The 25,492-nt window shown below is 33.1% G+C and overlaps 2 non-coding genes across 2 annotated transcripts; both read left to right on the top strand.

The window, feature by feature from the left end:
* Window positions 1-259: 259 nt before the first annotated feature.
* On the top strand, window positions 260-366 carry LOC128289698 (small nucleolar RNA R71). The gene has a single exon (XR_008279343.1). It is a non-coding gene; the product is annotated as a small nucleolar RNA R71 (small nucleolar RNA).
* A 4,628-nt stretch (window positions 367-4,994) lies between these two features.
* On the top strand, window positions 4,995-5,101 carry LOC128289753 (small nucleolar RNA R71). The gene has a single exon (XR_008279398.1). It is a non-coding gene; the product is annotated as a small nucleolar RNA R71 (small nucleolar RNA).
* The last annotated feature ends 20,391 nt before the right edge of the window (window positions 5,102-25,492 follow it).

Below are 25,492 nucleotides of genomic sequence, written 5' to 3'. Positions count from 1 at the left end.
ACCATCAATGCTTCTATTCAAAAGTTCTACCTGATTTGAAAGCATGGTGACCGAATCGACGTTAAAAATGTCAGCTGCTTTTGTTGGCTTTATCCTCATGACTTGCCACTGATAATTATTCAGTGACATCTCTTCTACAAATTCATAAGTATCTTCAGGTGTCTTATTATTGATAGTTCCACCAGCGGCTGCGTCAACCATTTGTCTAGTCAAGGGATTTAGGCCATTGAGAAACGTTTGAACCTGTAGCCAGAGTGGTATCCCATGGTGAGGGCATCTTCTCAAAAGGTCCTTGTATCTCTCCCATGCATCATAGGGTGTTTCTAAATCTATCTGCACAAAAAAAGAGATATCATTACGTAATTTAGCCGTTTTAGTCAGAAGAAAATATTTTAATAAAAAATTTTCGGTCATTTGTTCCCAAGTAGTGATTGACCCTCGTGGTAACGAGTTCAACCACTGTTTAGCTTTGTTTCTCAATGAAAAAGTGAATAACCGAAGGCGAATGGCATCATCAAAAAAGCCATTGATTTTAAATGTGTCGTAGAGTTCTAGAAAATTCACCAAGTGGGCGTTATGCTGTATCATTTGAATCGTGTTAGGTTTCAGTTCAAAATTATTTGCAGCAATAGCAGGCCTAGCTATACTTGACTCAGTTCCTGTTAAAATTGGTTTAGCATAATCATACATAGTGTGCGGAGTAGGATTCTAATTAGCAGCAATCGCAGGAGGTAGCAAATATTCCTGATTTTCTTCCATCTCCTCGGTTGTGGTTGAAATATCATCCTCATGATCTTCCTCTGTGTATCTTAGGCTTCGCCTTATTTCTCTTCGATTTCTGCGAGCTGGGGTTTCTTCTAGTCATAAACTATAAGAACCTGCCAGAAGAAAGAAAAAGAGAATTTAGTAATGAAAATCAAAACAAAATTTAAATTGTAATAAAAGTAAATGGCTAAAGTAATAAAAATCGAGTATTCCTAATATCTTAACTCCCCGGCAACGGCGCCAAAAACTTGGTATGCGTGATATTTGCAACAGGTTTTTAAAAATTTATAAATAAATCGTTCTTGAAACTAACTATTATCACGATGAAAGCAAGTGTTCCTATCGAACAGTAGTATAGCTTTAGCAAGACCGGATTGTCGAACCCAAAGGAACTAAAAGTACTAGTATTAACTGTCTTTTTATTATTTAGCCTAAAAATAAAAGGGTTGTTTATCTAAACTAATTAACTAAACTAAGAAATCACAGACAGAAAATTGGGGAAACTACCTTTTAGAAAATTCGATTGATTAAGACAATACCTAAAGAAAAATCCACCTAGACTTCACTTGTTATTTGACTCTGAATCAGATGATTTATTCATTCAACTTGTTTCGTAGAAATCCCTAAGTTATATTATTATCTCTCTTGAGACTAACAACGTCTAACCCTAGGTTTAATAATTGAAATCTCTTTCTAATTAACACCCTAGAGTTGCATTAACTCAATCTATGGATTCCCTTATTAGGTTTCACCCTAATCCGGCAAAATTATGTCACCCTATCTCTAAGCGTGCAATCAACTCCGCTTAATTATGACAAATTTACTCTTAGACAATGACTTTTGCTCCTCTGAATAAGCACATTAACTTGAATCAATATCCTGAAATATCGAAGCAAGAATTAAGAACACATAATTAAGAACAAGTCAAATATTTATCATACAATTTAGAGAATAATAACAAGATTCATATTAGATTTCATTCCTCTTAGGTATTTAGGGGGTTTAGTTCATAATTATAAAGGAAAAAATCTCAGAAGAATAATGAATACAAAACATAAAGAAAACCCAAAACTCCTGAAGGGGAATTGAGGGGAGATCTTCAGTCTTGATGAATAATCCAGCTTGTGAGATGGATCAATCAACTTTCTTCCAGTAATTCCTTGCTTCCTACTCTGTGTGTCTGCTCTAAGTGCCTCTTCCGGTGTTTAAATAAGCTTTAGAATGCCTAAAAGCCCTCAATAGTGGCCTTTTCTAAATAGGACTATACTTGGGCTCGACAAAGACACGCCCGTGTACGATTACTTCAGACCGTGGTCAAGGCTGTTAATAGGCACGGGCGTGTGGTCTATCCATGTAAGTCGTGCTTCGATTCTACCAAATGGACACGACTGTATGGCCTACCCGTGTAAGGAAGTCCAAGCCGTGTTGATTTCTCACGTTGGCCCATTTTTTCTATTTTTAGCCCGTTTCTTGTTCCTTTTACTCTCCTGTGCTCTCTTGACTATAAAACATGAAATTAAAGGATTAGGAGCATTGAATTTACCAAATCTAAGGAGAAATCATCTATAAATGTGCTAAGCATTGGATAAAATATGTATAAATTACGGTTTATCATTGCGGCGGCTAGGGTTAAGGATTTTGGGGAAGGGGATGATAAATAGTGAGGGGTTTATATAGATTCTGGGGCACATGGCTGTTGGACATGCCTGTGTGCCCTTATTTTAGCCTGTGTGTTTCGCAATTTTCAAATTTAGGCGCGTCTATGATTTGGCCCATGCCCATGTTCCTTAGATGTGTTGGTGCACACAGCCGTGTCATACGGCCGTGTCCTGTTTCGTTCGCTTCTCTTACGCCCGTGCATATAGGTCCAAGCCCATGTTATTTTAATAGTCTTGAGCACAGGTGATGGGTACGAGCGTGTCGCACGCTCGTGCTACATTCTCAGTTTCGACCAAGGTTTCTAGACACAAGCGTATCGCAAGCTCGTGTTGTTTTGACAAACTCACCCATGGCCACGTCGCACGGCCGTTGCAACTTATCGCATCCCGCGTTGGGGAAAAATTTTTCCCTGTGGTCGTGTCTCCACTCGTCTTGTGAGAACGGCCTAAGGCACGCTCATGTGTCTGGCCGTGTGGTTTAGAAAACATGTGTTTCAAGGACTCAATTAGTGATTAGGTGTTAAAAACTAAAATTTTAAAGAAGTTAATACTGTTAGTGCTCGGGTTGCCTCCCGAGAAGCGCTATTTAAAGTCTAAGCTTGACTTACCTTTCTTTTGCTTGGTCATGGTGGTGCGAGGAGTTTACACTCCTCATTCCTGTTATCAATTTCATCAAAATAAAGTTTTAGATGAGTACTATTTACCTTAAAAGTACCGAATTTAGGATGACTTACCTCGATTGTACCGTATGGAAAAATGCTAAGTACCGTAAGAGGAATTGCTTCATTCGGTTCAGAAGTGGCAATGCGAGGATCTGCTGTATCCAGTAGTACTTTGTCTCCAACCTTAAGTTGATTTGGTGGAATATTGAGCTCATCATAGCGTGGTTTTGGTTTATCGTGTGATTTCAGATTCTGCGTCCGCCATTCATCTAGTTTCTCGACTCATAGCCTTTGTTCTTTAAAGATAGGTCCTTTGTTGTTACTTGAACAAGGCTCATGTCCGATCTTCGAACGTGTTTCCTGCAAAGAAGGGTTCACCACATGATCAGTATTAATAGAATTTTAAGCTTGAAGAGTGATTGATTCATCACCCACACGAAGTGTGAATTCACTTATGCCAACATCAATTATAGTTTTAGCAGTTGCTAAAAAAGGTTGTCCTAAAATCAAAGGTGCGTTACTACCCTCTTCAATACCCTCTTCAATGTCTAAAACAACAAAATTGATTGAGAATATAAATTTATCAATTTTTACCAGTACATCTTCAATGATACCCCTAGGAAATCTAATAGTATTATCGGCTAACTGAATACTCAAACTAGTTTATTTAGGTTTCCCAAGACCTAGTTCTTTAAACATTTTATAAGGCATGACATTGATACTAGCCCCTAAATTAGCCAAAGCGTTATTAACATCTAAGCTACCAATTAAACAAGGAATCGTAAAACTCCCTGAATCTTTCAATTTGTTGGTCAGCTTATTCTGCAGAATGGCTGAGCAAACTGCATTCATCTCCACATGCGACGCCTCGTCTAACTTCCGCTTATTTGCTACAAGTTCCTTTAAAAATTTGACTGCGTTCGGCATCTGCGAAAGAGCTTCAATAAACTGTAAGTTAATATGTAATTTCTTTAAAAGTTTAAGAAATTTACCGAATTGTTCGTCTGAGTGGTCTTTCCTTGTTGCATTGAGGTATGGTACACGTGGTTTGTACTCTTTACTTACCTGCTTTTGGTCATTGTGGTCCACCTCACCTTTACCTTTACTTACCACAGTTTCTTGCCTCAGTTCTAGTTCAGGTGCAACTAACCCTTCCTCATCTTGAATGGTAATCGCATTGAGCTGCTCCCTTGGGTTAGATTCAGTGTTACTCGGCAAGCTACCTTGTGGTCGTTCAGATATCAATTTAGCGAGCTGGCCTATCTGAGTTTCGAGCCCTTCGATCGACGCTTGTTAATTTTTAAGTGCTGTTTCGGTGTTCTGAAAATGAGTTTCTGACACCGAGATGAATTTTGCTAGTATCTCCTCAAGGTTTGGCTTTTTCTCTTTTTGGTAAGGTGGTTGTTGGAAGCCTGAAGGTGGTGGTGGTCTCTGATTTCATTGGCCTCCCCATGAAAAATTTGGGTGGTTCCTCCAACCTGCATTGTAAGTGTTACTATAAGGATTATTTTGCGATCGAGGATTATTACCCATGTAATTCAACTGCTCGTTTTCCATGTTGTAGCCATAAGATGGGTATTCTGAATTACTTGATCCACCTTCACTTGCTTCGCACTGCATTACTGGCTGAACCTGTGAAGAACCACATAACTCATCAATTTTTTTATTTAATAGTTCTACCTAAGTAGAGAGCATCGTGACTGAATCGACGTTAAAAACACCGGTTGTTTTCGTCAGCGTTGTCCTCATGACTTGCCACTGATAATTATTCAGTTACATCTCTTCTATAAATTCATAAGCATCTTCAGGTGTCTTATTATTGATAGTCACACCAGCGGTTTCATCAATAAGTTGCCTTGTTGAGAGGTTTACACCGTTGTAAACCGTCTGAACTTGCAGCCATAGAGGTAACCCATGGTGAGGTCACCTTCTCAACAGATCCTTGTATCTCTCCCATGCATCATAAAGTGTTTCTAAATCCATCTGCACAAAAAAAGAGATATCATTACGTAATTTAGCCGTTTTAGTCGGTGGAAAATATTTTAATAAGAATTTTTCGGTCATTTGTTCCTAAGTAGTGATTGACCCTCATGGTAACGAGTTCAACCTCGTTTAGCTTTGTTCCTCAATGAAAAGGGAAATAACTGAAGGCGAATGACATCATCAGAAACGCCATTAATTTTAAAAGTGTCACAAAGCTCCAGAAAGTTCGCCAAGTGAATGTTCGGATCCTCGTCCTGCAAACCATCAAACTAAACAAATTGCTGTATCATTTGAATTGTGTTAGGTTTCAGTTCAAAAGTATTTGCAGCAACAACAGGCCTAACTATGCTCGATTAAGTTCCTGTTAAAAAAGGTTTAGTATAATCATACATAATACGCGAAGCAGGATTCTGATTAGCAGCAATCGCAAGAGGTTGTGGATTTTCTTGGTTTTTAGCCATCTCCTCGGTTGTGGTGTGAATTTCGTCCTCTTGCTCTTCCTCTGTGTATTTTAAGCTTCACCTTAGTTCTCTTCGGTTTCTACGAACTGTGCAATCGATCTCACTGTCAAAAAGTAATGGTCCTAACGGGTTTCTTCTAGTCATAAACTAGAAAAATTTATCAGAAGAAAATAAAAGAAGAGTTAGAAAAGTGAAATTAAACTAAACCAAACTAAATAAATTGCAATAAAAGTAAAATGGCTAAAGTAATAAAAATTGAGTGTTCCTAATATCTTAGTTCCCCGGCAACGGCGCCAAAAACTTGCTATGCGTGACATTTGCAACAGGTTTTAAAAATTTATAATTAATCGTTCTTGAAACTAACTATTGTTAAACCCAAAGGATTGTTGAACCCAAAGGAACTAAAAGTACTAGTAATTACTTTCTTTTTATTATCTAACCTAAAAATTAAGGGATTTGTATATCTAAACTAATTAACTAAACTAAGGGTGCACAGAAATAAAATTGGGGAAAATACTTTTAGAAAATTCGATTGATTAAGACAATACCTAAGAAAAAATCCACCTAGACTTCATTTGTTATTTAACTCTGAATCAGATGATTTATTCATTCGACTTGTTCCGTAGAAATCTCTAAGTTATATTATTATCCCTCTCGAGACTAACAACGTCTAACCCTATGTTGAATAATTGAAATCTCTTTCTAATTAACACCCTAGTGTTGCATTAACTCGATCTATGAATTCCTTTATTAGGTTTCAACCTAATCCGGCAAAATCTTGTCATCCTATCTCTAGGCGCGCAATCAACTCCGCTTAATCATGGCAAATTTACTCTTAGACAGGGACTTTTGCTCCTCTGAATAAACGCATTAACTTGAATCAATATCCTGAAATATTGAAGCAAGAATTAAGAACACATAATTAAGAACGAGTCAAATATTTATCACACAATTCAGAAAATAATAACAAGATTCGTCTTAGGTTTCATTCCCCTTAGGTATTTAGGGGGTTTAGTTCATAATTATAAACGATAACATCTTAGAAGAATAATGAATACAAAACATAAAGAAAACCCAAAACTCCTAAAGGGAAATTGAAGGGAGATCTTCAGTCTTGAAGGAGAATCTAGCTTCTGAGATGGATCAATTGGCTTTCTTCGAGTAATTCCTTACTTTGCTCTAAGTGCCTCCTCCGGTGTTTAAATAGGCTTTAGAATGCCTAAAAACCCTCAAAAGTGGCCTTTTCCGAATAGGACTGAACTTGGGCTCGACAGGGACACGCCCGTGTGACACGCCCGTGTGCGATTACGTCAGACCGTGGTCAAGGCTGTTAAATAGGCACGGGCGTGTGGTCTACCCGTGTAAGTCATGCTTCGATTCTGCTAAATAGACACGGCCATGTGGTCTACCCGTGTGAGGAAGTCCAGGCCGTGTTAATTTCCCACATTGGCCCATTTTCTCCGCTTTTGGCCCGTTTCCTGCTCTTTTTACTTTCATATGCTCACCTAAGCATAAAACATGAAATTAAAGGATTAGGAGCATCGAATTCACCAAAACTAAGGAGAAATCATCCATAAACGTGTTAAGCATGGGATAAAAATATGTATAAATTTCGATTTATCAGTCTTGAACCACTATTTTCGACACCACTGGAAATTGGGCTGTTACAGAATTAATTGAATTTCCTTTTGTTATATTGATAATGACTTTTTTTATATTTTATAAATTGACTAAGAGATTATTATGTGTTCTATTTATTTTAATTATTTTTTTCATTTTAAATCTATAATAAGCAATACATATTGCTAATAATTTGATTTAGTGTCAAATCATTTATCAAATTAATTAAAAACTAAAATTATGCTAGTCGATTGAAAATTTATTTTTATAAATACTAACTTATTTATTTTCCTTCAAAATATTATTTATATTATTTTATTATATATTATATTTTTAAATTTTGTATTTTCTATTATTTTTAATGTTGTTTAGTTAATTTCTAACACTAACTTCTTAAAAATATAAACAAAAAGGGTTAACCATAAATAAAACAATTAATAGATGTGGAATGCCCTTATTTTAAAAGTTAAAAGCTTTGGTTAGGAAGTTAGAAGATCAAATTGATAGAATTTGTAAATGTGAAGGTTAAATTTATTGAGTTATTTAGAATTAAGATCAAATTGATAGAAGAAGAAAGTATTGATGACTAAATGTGCTATTATACCGGTTAGAAAAAGGCTTTACATTATCAGTTTAACGACGAGTAATCAAAATGGGAATGAACTCAAACGTTAGTGCCTAAATTAAAAATTTTTAAAGTTGGGTGACCAAGAAAAGAACACTGGCATAGTTGAGTGACTATTTATATAGTTTACTCTTAAAAAAATTAGATTTTTATATTATTATTTTTGAATTCTAAAAAATATATTAAAAATTTTAATTATTAAAAACACATATCGCTATTTTATTGGATGTTAATACAAAAGTTAATGGGTCAATCAAGTACCTAAAAAAAGGCACCAACACAGTTAACAGTTTCCAAGTTCATGTTAAGTACAAATTGTCAAGTTCAAAGCGCTAAAATATACATTAACCCTATGATAAAATATTGTTATATTCTCATCTATATAAGAAAATAATAAAATTCTTCTTTTTAGAATTTTCTTATTTTTTAAAACCTATAATTATAATTTCAATTTTATTATTTTATAATTTTATAAAAATAAATTACAATTATAAGTTTTTAAAGAATTTTTGATATTTTAAGAATTTTTAAAATTATTGTTAAGAAAAATTTGTATAAAATGATATTTGAACTATAGTTCAAGGGTCAAATTAATTATTAACCCTTTGAACTAACGTTCTAACGTTCAATGTTATCATTTTGTTAACGAGATGATGAGAATTAACAAACGAGTAATCAAAATGTAATAATTCAAAGTTAATATTCTCTGGATTGAATAATTGTTGAGTGAACTTCATATAACAAGTAATGATATGGCAATTTTGAGTGATCATGATAAGTTAAATTTCTTTTTGGGTATAGAAATCATGCATACGATGGAGTTTACTTGAATCAAAGAAATGCATTTTATACCTTCTCAAGAGGAGCAACATGGATGATGCTAATAGATAGCCTACACCAATGGTAAAACACATGTAAATTGTCTAGTGCTATTGGCAGAAGCGAATCTAGGGGGCTGGTAGAGGCTCTAGTCCCCTTAAAATGAAAAATTACTATTTAGACATTTTAAAAATATTTAAAATTTTAAATTAATAACAATAAAATTATACTTTAACTCTCTCAAAATTATAAAAAATCAATTAATCTTTTAAAATTATAAAGATATTGATCATAAAAAATTAAAATTTTATTCGCCCCTAAAAAATTATTCTAACTTCGCCCCTAATTATTGGTAGTCCTGTTGAAGATGTATGGTTATGCTGAAGCATTGTTAGGGCACTTCAGTATGCGATTATCACGAGGATTCTTTTGCTGTAAATAAAATGTCAGTTTATGCATAATCCTTTGGATGTATATTTTAAAGCTATGAAGCGTATATTGAACTATATCCAAGCAAACAATTGATCATGGCATTCGTTTTAAACCAGCTTTTAGATTATCCATCACAAGGTTTGCTGATGCTAATTGGGATTCGAATCTCGATGATCAGAGGTCAACAACTATTTATTGTATTCTCATTTTGTTTTCTTTTTTTTTTCGTATTGTTGTTATGAGGGTTTTTTACTATAATAATATGAAAAAAAAACCAAAATGGGATGTCCTTAAGATTATATACGAAAATGGGTTATTAGAAGTGATGCAGGGTGGTGCATAGGTGGCACCACCCTCAAATCTGACACAATTTCAGTTAAAAAAAAACATTTTCAGTTAAAAAAAAGAGTAGGACGAAAAAAATAATAATAATAAAATATGGGTGAAGGGTACCCCACAGGCGGCACCAGTGGAGGGTATTCCACAGGCAGCACCAGTTGAGGGTACCCCACAGGCGGCACCAGTGGTGCCTTTTTCACAACCTTGACCCCCTTTAGTATATATTCACCCTACCCCCCCTCCATTCGACTACCAGATTGAAAAAAAAAATTTAAAGAAAAAGAAGATAGAAAGAAAGAAAGGAGAAGAAGAAAGAAAAGAAAAGTAATTTTGTTGTTATTTTTTTAAATAAAATAGATTATGATAAGAAAAATTATTTTGTTAGTATTATATAGTTTGTTTAGTGTTACTTTTATGTTTTGTTTTAAAATTTATTTTGTTTATTGTGAAATATTAGTAAGTTTTGTGTTTAGATTAATTATGTGTTTATTGTGAATTTTATGTTTTAAATTTTTAAATATATATGAAAGTTTTTATGTTAGTAAAACTATTATAAAGTAATTGTTAATTAGTGATAACAACTAAAAATATTTTTGTTATACATATTGTTAGAAATGGCAACATATTTGGTATTGCCTGATGAGATAATAAGTTTAGCACAAAGGGAGAAAGTTGATAAGATGATAAGAGAAGTCCAAGATTACAGAATAAAACCAGAAGAAGACATTGTTCAACACCTTATTACCGTAAATCAAAAGATGCAAAAAGTGTTGTGGATGGGTCATAAAATTATTAGAAAAAATAAAGTGCAATACCTAACCCTTAGAGGGACATTAATTGAACAGGAGCATCAAATCATTTTAGACGAACTTTGGAAGACATCGGTACCATGAACCTATTGGAATCTAGTTATAAACTTCGCGAAGTTTATAATATCTTATAGAGCAAGGAAAATAGCGAGACAAAGTATAGGTTCACGAAAGTTAATTGGGAAGCAAAATGTGTTTGACAAACCATGGATGGATAAATTAGTTGTTAGGAAATTACCAAGAGAACTTATATATTCAATACCAGTTATAAAGATTGAAGAGGAAGAAGATCCCGAGGAATTTCCAAATTGGATTGTAGAAGATGAATATGAAGAGAATCAAGAATTTCTAAATTGGATTGTAGAGAACTTCCAGATGAAGATACGGCATCGGAGATGGAAGAAAATTTAGAACTCAATATAAGTGGTTAAATGTAAAAATAAATGTTGTTCATGTACAAAATTAGAACTGAAAAAGTATGGGCTTATGAATGGAAAAAATTGCATATTGATTAATTAATTTTGTATTTAAGTAATTTATTTATTGTTCGAAATTGTTTTGAGAAATTTTGTTTATTTTTTTAACAGATTGAGTATTGAAGATGGATAATCAGTTTTTCTTATGTATTTTTTCGATTGAATCATCTTAACAACAACCGTTGGATGCATATTTGAATGTTGACAATAAATAGCAATGAGATTTAATAGAAATGTCTCATTGGATGATATGAAGGGAAGAATTAACGCAAAAATTGTTAGACGTTGTGGGAGAAGGATCTCAAAACTTTTCTACAAGTTTCCAGTTTCGACAGATCCTATCAAATTCACCGAAATGGAACTTGTAGACGACGAAGACGTGGAGACAATGATAGCTCTTTACTGTGGGAATAGGAGTGACAAAAATTCACCGATTCACTTATTTGCTGAGTTAGCTGGTATGGAGCAGAATGAAGATCTCACTACATATGGTGAAGAACATGCAACTGAAGAACCGTGCGTGGTGGCTCTAATATCATACATTGATAGTGAATCGACTATACGTGGGATCGATATCGATCTTAATGTTACACCCGATATTGACGTGGTTGGTGATGATGGATACGATAATAGTGATCATTGTGATGAAGAGGTCGATAGTGATAGTGATCCCGATGTGGACGATGTCCCCGATGATATTGACGATGAAGATGTGAATGACGATGAAAACATTAACGCGTCTTCAGTGGGGAACCAGATGCGACGTATTATGATACACAATAACCATGGGTCACACATGTCGCTCATAGACCCCGACGCGGCACATGAAGCTGAGTTCCCGAAGTACCCTGAAATACTTCCTGCTCACCGGCTAGCGGTAAATTTTGATCATGAGGAGTTATTGGTAGGCCAGAGATTCGAAAGCAAAAAAGAGTGTGTATTTGCTATTAAGCGGTATAGCATGAATATATCAGTGGATTACAAAGTTGCAATGTCTAAACCGACATTATATATTGGAGAGTGTTAGAAGTCGGTGGGCTGTAATTGGCGTGTACGAGCTGCATTTATTCAAAAATCGCAGATGTAGGAGATACGTAAATTTGTTGGGCCTCACACGTGCACATCAATACGTATGACTGAAGACCATGGAAAACTTGATTCTAAAACTATCTGTAAGTTTATCATGCCAATGGCGAAGGACATGCCGACCATTAAAGTTTCAGTACTGATTGCCGAAATGCAGGCACGGTTTCAGTATCGAGTATCATATCAAAAGGCGTGGATAGTTACACAATTGGCAATGGAGCAATTGTATGGGGATTTCGATGCATCGTATAACGAGTTACAGGGATGGATAGCCGCTATGCGGGAGTACGTACCTGGGACTATCATTGACTTACAGACACGACCTTATTACGGGTCGGATGACCAATTACAACCAGAAAAAAGAATTTTCCATCGGATGTTCTGGACGTTTGATCCATGTGTGCGCGCATTTCCCCACTGCAAGCCGTTTGTGCAAGTAGATGGGACGTGGCTATATGGAAAATATACACAGATCTTACTTCTTGCGGTTGCTCAAGACGGCAACAGGAATGTGCTCCCGATAGCATTTGCCATCGTAGATAAAGAGAACATGGAATCGTGGGAATTCTTCCTTACCAACTTGCGGAGGTATGTTATTAGCAACGATAATATTTGTATCATCTCCGATAGAGGGAAAGGATTAATTGCCACCATTAGGCGTTCCAGTGTACCATGGAAATCTGTTTATTGTACCCTGCATATCTCGGCTAACTTTCATCAAGATTATAAGAATGCAGACTGGAAGAGACAAGTTGTGAAAATGGGTAAATGATTACCTTATCTTTTCAACATATGTTTTAATGCTTTAGGCTAATACTGTAACTTATCTTTCTTTAATACATATACAGCACACGAGCTGGAGCCACATATTTTTCACCAAAGAATGGCTCGACTTGAGAGTGACATGGAGGGTCAAACAAACACATCTTTCCAACAGTGGTTGGGTACTATAGAGCCATGGTAATAGGCTCAAAGTTTTGATGAGGGCTTTCGTTATGGTCAAATGACCATAAACTTAGTGGAGGGGGTCAACGCTGTGTTGTTGAAAACACGACATCTTCCGATTTCATCTTTCTTTTCGGCTACATTTTACAGGGTGGCAACCTTGATGCCAAGAATGGGTCAGCAACAAGTCAACCAGATAGAGGCAGGATACGTGTTTGTCGAAGATGTCAGGGATGCAATGGTTGCAAACCATCAGATGGCGAGGTCGATGAATGTAGAAATATATTCACGACGCCATGAAACATTTCGTGTTACTGAGACCATCGGTCGTCGACCCGGTGTACCACCTAGGTCATATGGAGTTGATCTCCGTAACAGACGGTGTGATTGTAGGAGGTTCCAAACACTTCATTATCCATGTGCGCATGTCGTTGCAGCGTGTGCTAAGGTAAACCTTAATGTTGAACAATTTTTTGATGATGTGTACACACTCGAGCGCACGTTACGTGTCTAGGAAAATGAGTTCCCCGTCCTGCCTGACTTGTCTACGTGGGAGGTGCCTCTGACGACTTTCGAACTTGTCCCAGACAGAGGGCTACGCAGGAATCCAAGAGGTCGTCCGCAATCATCCAGAATTCGTAATAAGATGGACATTAGGGAGAAATCCGATGGTAAGCGTTGTGGATTATGCAGGTTAGCTGGTCATAATCGGAGTAAATGCCCGCAGCGAAACTATCATATTGGACAATCGTCACGATCGGGTAGGAATTGAGCCAATGTTGTAATGTATTTAATTTATATAAAAAAATTATATTGCAAAATTTGTTCCAATTAGATTAATGTTGTAATGTATTTAATTTATATTACAATACTAAGTTTGTTAAGTTTCTTGTTTTAATGTTCAAAATGTCCAAATTAATCTTATTTACGTTATGGTCAAATTTTGTTACAATTTTCAAAGTTCCAATTAATCTAATTAAATATATAGAAAGAAATACAAACTTTTTTAATATCAAAACCCAATAAACCCCTAAAGTTGATGGTTAGATGGTGTAGTCTTAGGGGTATACCTATTCGGAGGTCGACGTTCACGTTGTGGGTGATCACGACGACCAACATCCTCTTCAGTCGCAGGTGAGGGTGTCTGATACATGGAAGAAAAATTATATGGCTCAAATGGCATCGATGAACTTGAGCCAGGAGGAGTGTCATGCTGCAGCGGATACATCCCAGGAGGAGTGGAGTACTGCGGTGGATATGGGCCGAGGCTAGTCTTTGTCTTGAGGGGATACAGTAGAAAGAAGTCTTTGTCTTTGCAATGGAGACGATCCAAAGATATCAAACCCGTAATGGTATCCGCCCCCTGACGAGCCCGGGAAATAGTCGTTGTCTGAGAAATCCAGATGATAAGAAGTATCAGCCGAATGTGAATGCGATTGCTCAAACTCGGCCTTAGGCTGTGCCTCGGGTTCCACCTCTCGCTCGGGCTCGAGATCTGGCTGTGGATCGGGCTCTATATCGGCCACTGGCTCGTATGCCCCAGGTCGCTGCACATACGGGGGGGACTACAGTCGACTGGGCACCAAGTAAATATGGCTTTCCCATACTAAAGTACCATTGCATGTACTCTGGCGATGGTTGCAAATAGGAAGACATATCCATCCGAGGTCTTCGACCCATCCGATTATCCCACACCGCAATATACCTCCGGTGCACAACCCCCTAATGCATTCCATGTTTCCCTTTCTTGTTGATGCTGTGAACCTTCCCCACCTCCTTTGGCGGCTCCGGGATATACTGGATGCAACCAAACTGTCGTAATACTCAATCCCCATGGTACCACTCGACTACATTGAAATTGATAATTGGTGTGTTAGTGCACCACAATTGAGAATGAATGTAGGCAGAAGATGGTATAACAGCCACAATTTCTGGTCTACGATATGACATCCAAAAAAACTGCACGATTAATGCCATGGTTAAAATTTCACACGATTTGAGTAAGATATATAAAGTAATTACATGTCGCGAATATTGGAATAGCTTACCCCTTCTCCGGCATGTTGCTCAATCAACAAACGATATATCGGGACAGTGTACGACCTCCCGATACCCGGATAAATACTCTATCTACGAAAACAAATTTCAAATAAATATAGTATCGTTAGAATAGTATCATTATAAAGAAACTATCAATTAATAACAAGTTAAATTTTATCACCTGTTAACTAGTGGATATACATATGGCTGGTGACTAACCGATGCCAAGAATGGCATTCGATAAAGAGCCCATGACTGCAACAATATAAGGCATCCGCCTATGTCTACAGCATGAGGCTTTGTCGTCCGACAAAGCTCACGATATAACATAGCCAGAACTGCGGAGCCCCAGCTATACAAGCGAACATTATGCAAATCAGTTAATAGAGGTAAATACATGTTATGAACCCTGTTGTTGTTCGCATCAGGCATCAATACACCCCCTATAATATGCATAATGTACGCTCGAGCTGCGCACATCAACTCTTCTTCAGTGGCATTATCTAGTAAATGCTGAAAATTTGATTTCAACCATGTAAATTTCAAACCCGATAAAGTGGACTCATCATCGCCGGGCGAGGCTCCTAGGAGGCTATAACAAAGTGCAGTAGGCTCATTTAACGATACTTACACGTTCACGGACTCCGTCGATTGGGAGCCCAAGTTGCAGTGCAACATCCTCCAGAGTGACAGTGCACTCCCCACACGGCAAATGAAAAGTGTGAGTCTCTGGGCGCCAACGCTCAACCAATGCGGATATTAAATCATACCGCAAATCAAACGTCCGGATCAATGCTGTTGACCCGAATCCAGCTAGCTCCAAGTACGGCATCAGTCGTGCATCCGGGGAATATCCTAAACCATTCACCCGGCCCCTTAATACGCGGTATGATTCCTGACAATCTTAAATTGCAGAAATAAGTTACAATAACATAATTTATTTGCGTAAATTACATAAATCTTTTTAAATGGAACATGTGAGTAACAAATAACAATATATTACCGTTTTATTAACTGTGTCAGCTATGTGAGGATCTTCCTTAATCAATGAAGCCCTTGCCATACCTGCAATTTCAAATAAATTTCGGTTATTAATTTCAATGTTTGATGGATTTTAAATATTTGTCAAAATAACTAAATTTTATATATATTGCTTTTAATTACAAAAAAATACCAAACCGTTTTTCCGACAAAGATATTTTTGTCAAACTAAATTAAAAAAATAAATATACCAAATTCAAATACAAATATTATTATTATTTTAAAATGATAATAAGTAAAATATTTTGGTTTAAATTATAATATATATAATATACCGGCATGTAGTTCAATATATTTTGGTATTTATTTTATTTTCGGATTTTATATTTTAAAATATATTATTTTTGTATTTTATTTTTATATTATTTTAGTACATAATATTTCAAATGTATTATTTTGTATTTTTTATATTAATTTAATAAAAACTCGATTTTGACCTTTTGTTTTTTATTTTATTCTCGGATTTTACTTTTTAAAATAAACTATTTTCATATTTTATTTTTATATTATTTTAGTACATAATGTTCCAAATGTATTATTTTAGTTTTTTATATTAATTTAATAAAAACTCGATTTTAGCCGTTTATTTTTATTTTATTTTTTAAAATATACTATTTTCGTATTTTATGTTTTTATATTATTTTAGTACATAATATTTAAAATGTATTACTTTAGTTTTTTATATGACTATAGAAAAAATCTCTGATTTTGGCCCTTTTATTTTTTATTTTCGATTTTATTTTTAAAATATACTATTTTCGTATTTTATTTTTTATATTATTATAGTACATAATGTTTCATTTATTATTTTAGTTTTTTTATATTAATTTAGTAAAATCTGTGATTTTGGCCATTTTATTTATTTTGTTTTCGGATTTTATTTTTAAAATATACTTTTCGTATTTTATTTTTTATATTATTTTAGTATATAATGTTTCAAATTTATTATTTTAATTTTTTATATTAATTTAGAAAAAACTCTGATTTTGGCCTTTTTATTTTTATTTTCAGGTTTATTTTTAAGATATATTATTTTCGTATTTTTTTATATTATTTTAGTACATAATGTTTCATGTATTATTTTAGTTTTTTATATTAATTTAGTAAAAATCTGTGGTTTTGGCCTTTTCTTTATTTTGTTTTCTAATTTTTATTTTAAAATATATTATTTTCGTATTTTATTTTTTATATTATTTTAGTACATAATGTTTCAAATGTATTATTTTAGTTTTTTATATTAATTTAGTAAAAATTCTGATTTTGGCCGTTTGTTTTTATTTTATTTTCAGATTTTATTTTTCAAAATATACTATTTTCGTATTTTATTTTTTATTATTTTAGTACATAATGTTTCATATGTATTATTTTAGTATATTTATATTAATTTAGTAAAAAACTCTGATTTTGACCTTTTTTATTTTCGAATTTCTTAAAATATATATTTTAAAATATACTATTAAGCTATTCTTTTAATATTTTTATACTATTTTTGTAAAAAACTCATCACATAAAAATTAAAAAAATCAAAATATAACATGCCAAATAAAATTAATAAAAATATATCTAATTAACCTAAAACACACTTACCAAATAAATTAAATAAAATAATAATAAAATATTTTTCTACATAACATAGATAGGATTTTTTACTTCAATAAAAATTAAAATAAATTATGAATATAAATAAAAATTAAAATAAATACAAACATACCTTAATATCTCTTTTTATCCAAAATATACCTTGCAAAAATTAAATTTAAAAATTAAATCAAAATCAATCAACAATAAAAACATTAACAATTAATATAAATCATTTATTTCCTTAAATTATCAATTAAAATTATTTCCTTAAAAAAACATTACCTTTTTTCCTTCCCTCCCTCTTCTTCTTCTTCTCCTTCTCTTTTTCTTTCTCTTTTTCTTTTTCTTTTTTCTTCCCTCACCAATGTCGCCTACTCCTTCTTCTTCTTCTTCTTCTTCTTCTTCTTCTTCTTCTTCTTTTCTCTTTCTCTTCTCCTTCCCCCTTTCTTCTTCTTCACTCACGCACACAAAGAAATTGGGGACCATTTTAAGGTCCCCAAACACAATAAAAAAAATGTTTGAGACCAGTCCCGTCGGTGGCAGTGACGAGTCCCGTCGGTGCAGAGGAGTCAGCGGTGCCGCCTGTAGGGTACCCTTCACTGGTGCCGCCTGTGGGGTACCCTTCACCCATATTTTTTTTTCGTGTAACGCCCCTAACCCATATTTATTTCATGTTATAATACATTCAATTAATGCTCTAAACAAAATTATCATTTTATCCCTAAACTTTTAATTAATGACGATTTCATCCTTAGGTTAAAATAAAATAAAATTATTGCAATTTAATCCTTATTTCCAGCCGTTATTCTCACACAAATTGATAACAACCTATGAATTCTATAAAATGTTAGAATTTTCCATAATTTCAAAACTTTTCAATTTAATAACATGTTTTTCCCCGATCTTGAGCTAAATTAATAATTTCATTCAATTTTGTAATTTAAATAAAAAAATAATCCATTTCATGCAAATTGTTCATTTCTAACTTTTTTTTACAAAATTGCCCATAAAATTTTACTTTTATTCAATTTAGTCCACAAGCCTAAAACATACAAATTAGCCATGCTAGCTGAATATTCATACATATTTTCCTCCTCCTCCTCTCCATTCCACATCCTTAATTTATATAACATGCAACAAGTAACATTATCAATAATTTCACTATTTACTTATGTATATTCAAAACTGTCCATTTGCGTCATAGTCACTAAATTATTTATATCTTTAGCTACAGAACTCAAAATTAAGATCTGCTAATTTTCCCTGAAACTGGACTTACTTATCTTATTACCATAAAATTTTCAAAATTTTTGGTTTAGCCAATAAGTACAATTTATTCTTTAAAGTTTCCCCTAATCTGCTGTCTGACAGTTCCGACCCTTCTTCACTAAGAATTAATTATCTCATCGTACGAGATTCGGATGATGTTCCCGCTTATTTCTATTGAAAATAGACTCTTTAAGGATTTTAAAACTATAAATTTAATCCCTTAATTATTTTTTTCCAATTTTTTATGATTTTCCAAAGTCAGAACAGGGGAACCCGAAATTGTTTTGACATTGTCTCACAAAACTTATTATATCTCATGATTTACAATTCCATTGCTTACACCGTTTCTCTATAAGAAACTAGACTCAATAAGATTTAATTTAATATTTTATTCATCCTCTAATTAGATTTCTACAATTTTTGGAGATTTTTCAAAGTTAGACTATTGCTGCTGTCCAAAACTGTTTTAGTGCAAAATGTTGATTTTCATTTTGCCCCAAATTTCATGATTCATACAATTCAGTCCTTACTTAATTAACCCCTCAATTAAACTAATTTTCTCAATTAATACTTTTCCTAGACATTATAAGTTATTTCATAACTATTGAAATTCAGAATTTCCACATAAAACTCTAACTTCAAACTCTTTTACAATTTAGGTCCCAAACATTCACTTTCTATTCAATTCTTTCAATAAAATCAGCATATAAACAATTTAAAGCCCTAATTCTATATCAAATCATCATATACTTCCATCACATATTCATAGAAACTTTCAATTTCTTTCATAGAATCAAGAACTAATGAATTCAACAAATGGACCTAGTTGTAAAAGTCACAAAAACACAAAAATTTCAAGAAATAATCAGGAATTGAACTTACTTGCAGTAAAAATATGAAAAACCAACTTAAGGGAACTCTTCCATGGTGTTTTTTCTAATGAGAATGCAGAAACATAAAGAGAAATCTAGATAATTCCACTTTAGTCTAGCTTTATTAAGTAAATTTTGCAATTTTGCAATTTTGCCCTTATTTTCTTGGTGATTTCATGCTCTTGCCGTCCAGCCGAAATAGACCTTGGGTCTATTTGCCTTTTAAACCCTCTTTCTTTTATCATTTAAGCTATTTAATCATTTCCCACAATTTTGCATTTGATACAATTTAGTCCTTTTTGTTCAATTAGTTATCAGTACTTTAAAATTTCTTGACGAAACTTTAATACTAATTTATTAACACTCCATAAATATTTATAAAAATATTTATGGCTCGATTTAAAATTCCTGAGGTCTCGATACCTTGTTTTCAATTCTAATTATTTTAATATATATATATTTTTTGTACATTTCACTATTTCAAAATTTTTCCTAACTTCACATTTAACTTATACTCACTAAATTAATGATATTTCCTACTCATTTGTCGGATTTAGTGATCTCGAATCACTGTTCCGACACCACTGAAAATTAGGCTGTTACATTTTGTCCTACTCTTTTTTTTTTTAACTGAAAATGTTTTTTTTTTAACTGAAATTGTGTCAGATTTGAGGGTGGTGCCGCCTATGCACCACCCTCCATCACTTCTAATAACCCATTTTCGTATATAATCTTAAGGATATCCCATTTTAGTTTTTTTTTTCATATTATTATAGTAAAAAACCCTTGTTATGATGTTTCTATTATGTTTGTATTGTGGTCTTATCTAGTGTGTTTGTAGGTGGTACTTTGAAGAGTAGGTCAATAGCCTTAGAGGTTACTCCCAGTCTAGTGTACGTGACCACCAGTGGGATCAAATTTCCAATTTTGCCTCCCATTATTTTTTTTGTCTTTATTTTATTTTAATGATTATAGTTTTATTTATTATTTATTAGTTTCATTTAAAATTTTAAAATAATTTAGTTAATTTGTATTTTAAATAAATTTATATATTTATTTTTATTTTAGTAGTTTTAAATTATTATAAAACAATTAATTAAAATATTTATAAAAATATTATGAGACATGTTAATATTTTATTAAATAAAAGTATAAATTCATGTATGTTTAATAATTTCATTAAAAAAAATTTAAAATTTCTATTATATCATTTCTTATTCATTGTCTTTAATAGTAATTTTTATTCTCACCTCATTGCTACTATTACGTTTGGATCCAAATACATACCCCATTGTTGTTTATACTCTTACTGCTACATTGTCCAATCTTGGGAGCTCACCCTTACTCCCACCAACAAGCCAAGTAGTCAGTGCAAGCTCACCCTCTTGGGAGGACTATTCGAACAACAAATGATTTAATCTTCATGGGGAACATGAGTTCGTTTGGTCATCAAACATCACATGGCTCAATAGCTTTATTCCATCAACGTCAGAATGAATGACAAGATCTGTCCTATCACAAACATCCTTATCCCATCGAAGACATCTTATAACATCCTCAAAGTAAAGCGGGTTTGGTTCAGTGACATGTTGGGTTAAGAAAATTAGAGAATTTTTAGAAATAGATTAAATAGGAATTTTAGAGTAAAAGTATAGAAAGAAATTAGAGCTGATAAGAATTAAAAATGTTTTTGGGATATGAAAATATGATTTGAGGTTATGACTAAATTGTAGGAAAATGAAAAGTAGTAAGGCAAAAGTGTGAAAATTAAAAAGTTGGGTTAGTAGCATGAAATTAATGGAAAATAAGGACTAGAGAGGTAATATCACTTAAATGAGATGTGATTCATATATGGAAATTGAATAGATGAGAAGGGATAAAATGGTAATTATCAAAATAAGATATTATATGATAATGATTAGGCTCATAGTGTAATGATGGAAGAAGGGAGGATTAGTTAGCAATTTAGCCATTTTAAATAAAAAAAATCATGAGATTTTTATTTATGAAGAGTGTAGAACAAGGAAGAAAAGATGAGAAAGTTTTCATATTTCTTTTCTACATCCCATCGTCACTTACCCTTCTCCCAAACACCAAACTTTTGCTTAATTTCCATCTAAGTCCTTTTCCTCCATTGTTGAGTCCTTCAAGTTTGTTTCTTCATTTTTCTCTCATGACTTCTCAACCAAACCAAGAGTAGAGCAAGGTAGTTACTTTAGCCCCATGAAAAAGGAGTTGATAATTACTTGAAAGGAGAGAGAAAGTTAGGGCTAGTTTGTAGTAACAAGGATTCAAGGTAAGAGATGGAAATTCTTCATGATGTTTATGTTATTTTCTATTATTGGAGCATGTATTTGATATGTGATCATGATTTTAACAAGAGGGTGTTATGTATTTGTTATGTTAATGAAGAGAAAGAGAGGAAAGAAGATGATCAAATTGTAGAAAAAGGAAAAGAGATAGCCAATGAGTGAAGAAGTAAGAATAATCATCAAACAAGCTTTGGTTGTAAGTACTACAAGGATTTATTTCTATTTTCTTATGTATTAGTATGAATTGTTAATTAGTTATTGAATTTTAGATATAGATATAGTAGTATAAAAAGGGTTAAGTCATGAATCTAATAAAATATGCTATAAGATTGTAAATAAAATTATAAGTGATATTATAAATTATTTGTATTGAAATTATTATATGTGTGTACTAAAATGCATTTATAATTGGGTAATTTATATATGAAGTTATAGATCTAATGACTAAATTCCAAGGATTAAAAATTTGTGTAAAAAAAAAAAAAGCCCAAGTAGACGAGTATGAATGATCAGGATATTAGTGGCATGCCATTAAGGAATATATCTTGCGTGCTTATTGTTTATCTGCTTCGGTAGTGTTTAGTTATTCGCTTTAGCGATGTTCAATTCTATTCTGTATGTCTTAATTGTTCTAATTAGTCTACTTTAGGGCTTGTGAATGAAATATGAGATGGTAAGTGTAATTTGAATAAGCACAATTTAAGTTACGAATATTTGTAGTTAAATATCAATTTTGCAATACGATAAATGTTTTATGATTAAATTATTGCAGTAATTACTAAGCTATTTTAGCTTAACATGTTTTCTTTTAATGCATAAGTTGAAGTAGAAAAGGGAAGCTAGAAGTAGTCTGAAACCTGCTTGTTCTATCATATATCCAACTTGAATGAGAGTATGATTTACATTTTGATGATAGTATGGCATGTACATAGGCTTAACAAGTAGATTTTAGTAATAGGGATTAAAATGTAGGTTATAATAACTTTACTCATTTTGATGTTTTGTGAAGAACTTTAATGACAATTGAAATGAATTATTAAGGACTTAATGGATGCATGCATAAATGGATGATAAATTGTTATTGTGGCTGATTTGGACTATTCTGGATTAGTTTTAAATTTTTAAATGGTTTGTAAACAGTGTAGGGGTTTTTAGCAAATTTTCAACTGAGTTTTATCAAAATTTACCCATGGTATCAATACCATGGGTATAAGTATTGATATCTAGGCTTTGAAACTTAAAGTTTCCAAAACAAATGTAATTTTGATATCATTTTTTATGTTGGTATCGATATTGAAGACTAGGTATCGGTACCTAGGCCTAACGTATCGATACTTTTATCAAAATTTGAATTTTTTTGAGTTCCAAAATGCTATTTTGGTATCAATTTTGTACATTGGTATTCGATACCTTTTGTTCAAGTATCGATACTTTACCCTTGTTTTTGAGTAAAAACAAATTTTAAATCATTTCCAAATGCAATTGATCATCCATTAATGACCCCAGATGTTTATATTAAAAAATTTTGGGTTAAATAAGTTAATACACTATGGGGAAATGTTTAAATTATACAGTTTCTAGCCAAAACAGCTTTGGCACCAAATGTAATTGTCTTATACTGGGTCCATACAGTCGGACTGGGTATAGGAGTGTTACACACATCTATGTCTCTATCTTCTAGGAGTCATCCGCTCTAATACCCAAGACAAAACATCTCTCCAATTGGACTTAATAGATGACATATTAGTCTTTCAATTGATTTGCTCATTTCTGATTAGACTAAGGACATGTTTAGGTTTGTCTACTAATATAAGTTGTCTTTCTGTATTACGATCCGACCACGTAATACCTCTTATTATTAGTTAAGCATTAGACAACAGTGAGCAACATTTGCTTCCATTTTGCTTTGTGTGAAAAAACCATGTGAAGACAATATACAAAGTATTAATGTAATTTGTGAATAATTTTATTAACCAATCTGTTCAAAAAATTACAAGTGTACTTAGACAAAAATACTATACTTAGGGCATCAAAACCAACAGTCTCCCACTTGCCTTAGTGAAGTAGATGAGTCATGTTTAGCATTTTTGTACCCCTCCATATGTTTCCCAAAGAGATCTCTAGCTAGTAGTGTCTTAGTAAATTGACAGCAGCCAAACATGCAAACGCTTGGACAGAAAATATTGTAGTAAAATATATGAAAATAAGATAGTGGTGTTCGCAAGTATATGAGTCACGTTGTAATATAGTAAATGTTATAACGGAACACAGGGAAGTATTCTGAGGATTGTACCTAAATGAGGACGAATTAAATCCTAAACCTACCTTTACACTAATAAATCTAAATAGTAATAATTAAAATCTATATTATGGAAAACAATAACAGAGATAAATATCATAAACTAAATTCAACTAAATTAGATAACAGGAAATAAACAAACAACTAAATCATATTAACATGCAGAAGATTAACTCATTTCAGTGGTTGAAGTTAACATTAGAATTTGGGTTTAAATGGAATTAACTAGTATTACCTCCCGACCTCTACTAGTTAACTAATCGACAGGTACTCGCTTATCTGCCAACCTCACTTTTCCCATCGAGATAAATCATGATTTACTCAGCAAACTCATCTCTCGACCTCATTTAACCTATATTACTTCATAGAGTCGTCAATCCTAGGGTTTAAGCATACATGATTTAAAACCAGTTAAACCCTTCAGGAAACCCATATTCTTCCGTTAACAACTCCCACATCTACTCGTTAATCTTCCTAGAGACTTAGCCTCCCATGGATCTAGATGCCATAACTCTTAGATTGAATTTAAACATGTAAAAGAACATAAAAAAGTTAAATAAGAGAAATGTAAGAAATTGCTTAATCGATTGAATCAGATGTGATCAGAGTGGCGTAATCTTGTAATCATTAATAGATCTTGATGTTCCAAAAAAATAGTAAAAGAAAATACTGAATACTTTAATTGAAAAGACTTAGGTTCAACTCGAACCTGGTCGAAAAGAACAAGAGTATTTTGAAACGAAAAGGAGAATAAACTAAAAATTGAAATCTACTAACTACGGCTTCTAAAGCCCTAATCCCAAAAATAATTGATTGCATGGATAATTTTAGCCTTTACACTACTTGTGTCCTACATTCAGCCTTGTGTCATGACACACCATGCCTGTGTCATGATACAACACCGATTTCCTAAGCTAGGAGTCCTGACTTCTCACGTTGCGTTTCGGGAACTCATTCTCCACTCAGTTGTCGTCTATGAGGCTCTTAGGTTGGTAGATACACATCCTGCACACTCAATTAAATATATTTAAACTACCTAAGGCCTGAATTGTCCTAATAGGTCAACTAATATCAAGTATTGCCTAAAAATGTTTATTTTATAAATAATTAAACCTAAACTATGAAAGTTGAAAATGCGATAATTAATTATAAAATGACTAGAAAACAAGCCTCTTAAGCGTCGAAATGTACTAAAATTGCCACCACGTTTGGCAACAGGTCATAAATAAAATCCTCGGGGTTTGTCATCAGATGCGATATTTGACTACATATACTATTCTGTCAAACACTACTGTCTCCCTTGTAATACTTTGTATCATTGTGTTTTTTCCTTATGTGGTTTCTTTGATCTTTAGCTATATTTGCACTGTCACAGTGCCTTAGCTTTTTCATACCTCA

This window comes from Gossypium arboreum, chromosome 2 (genome assembly GCF_025698485.1).
Source record: "Gossypium arboreum isolate Shixiya-1 chromosome 2, ASM2569848v2, whole genome shotgun sequence".
NCBI lineage: Eukaryota > Viridiplantae > Streptophyta > Magnoliopsida > Malvales > Malvaceae > Gossypium > Gossypium arboreum.
This window is presented reverse-complemented; position numbering and strand designations above follow the sequence as displayed.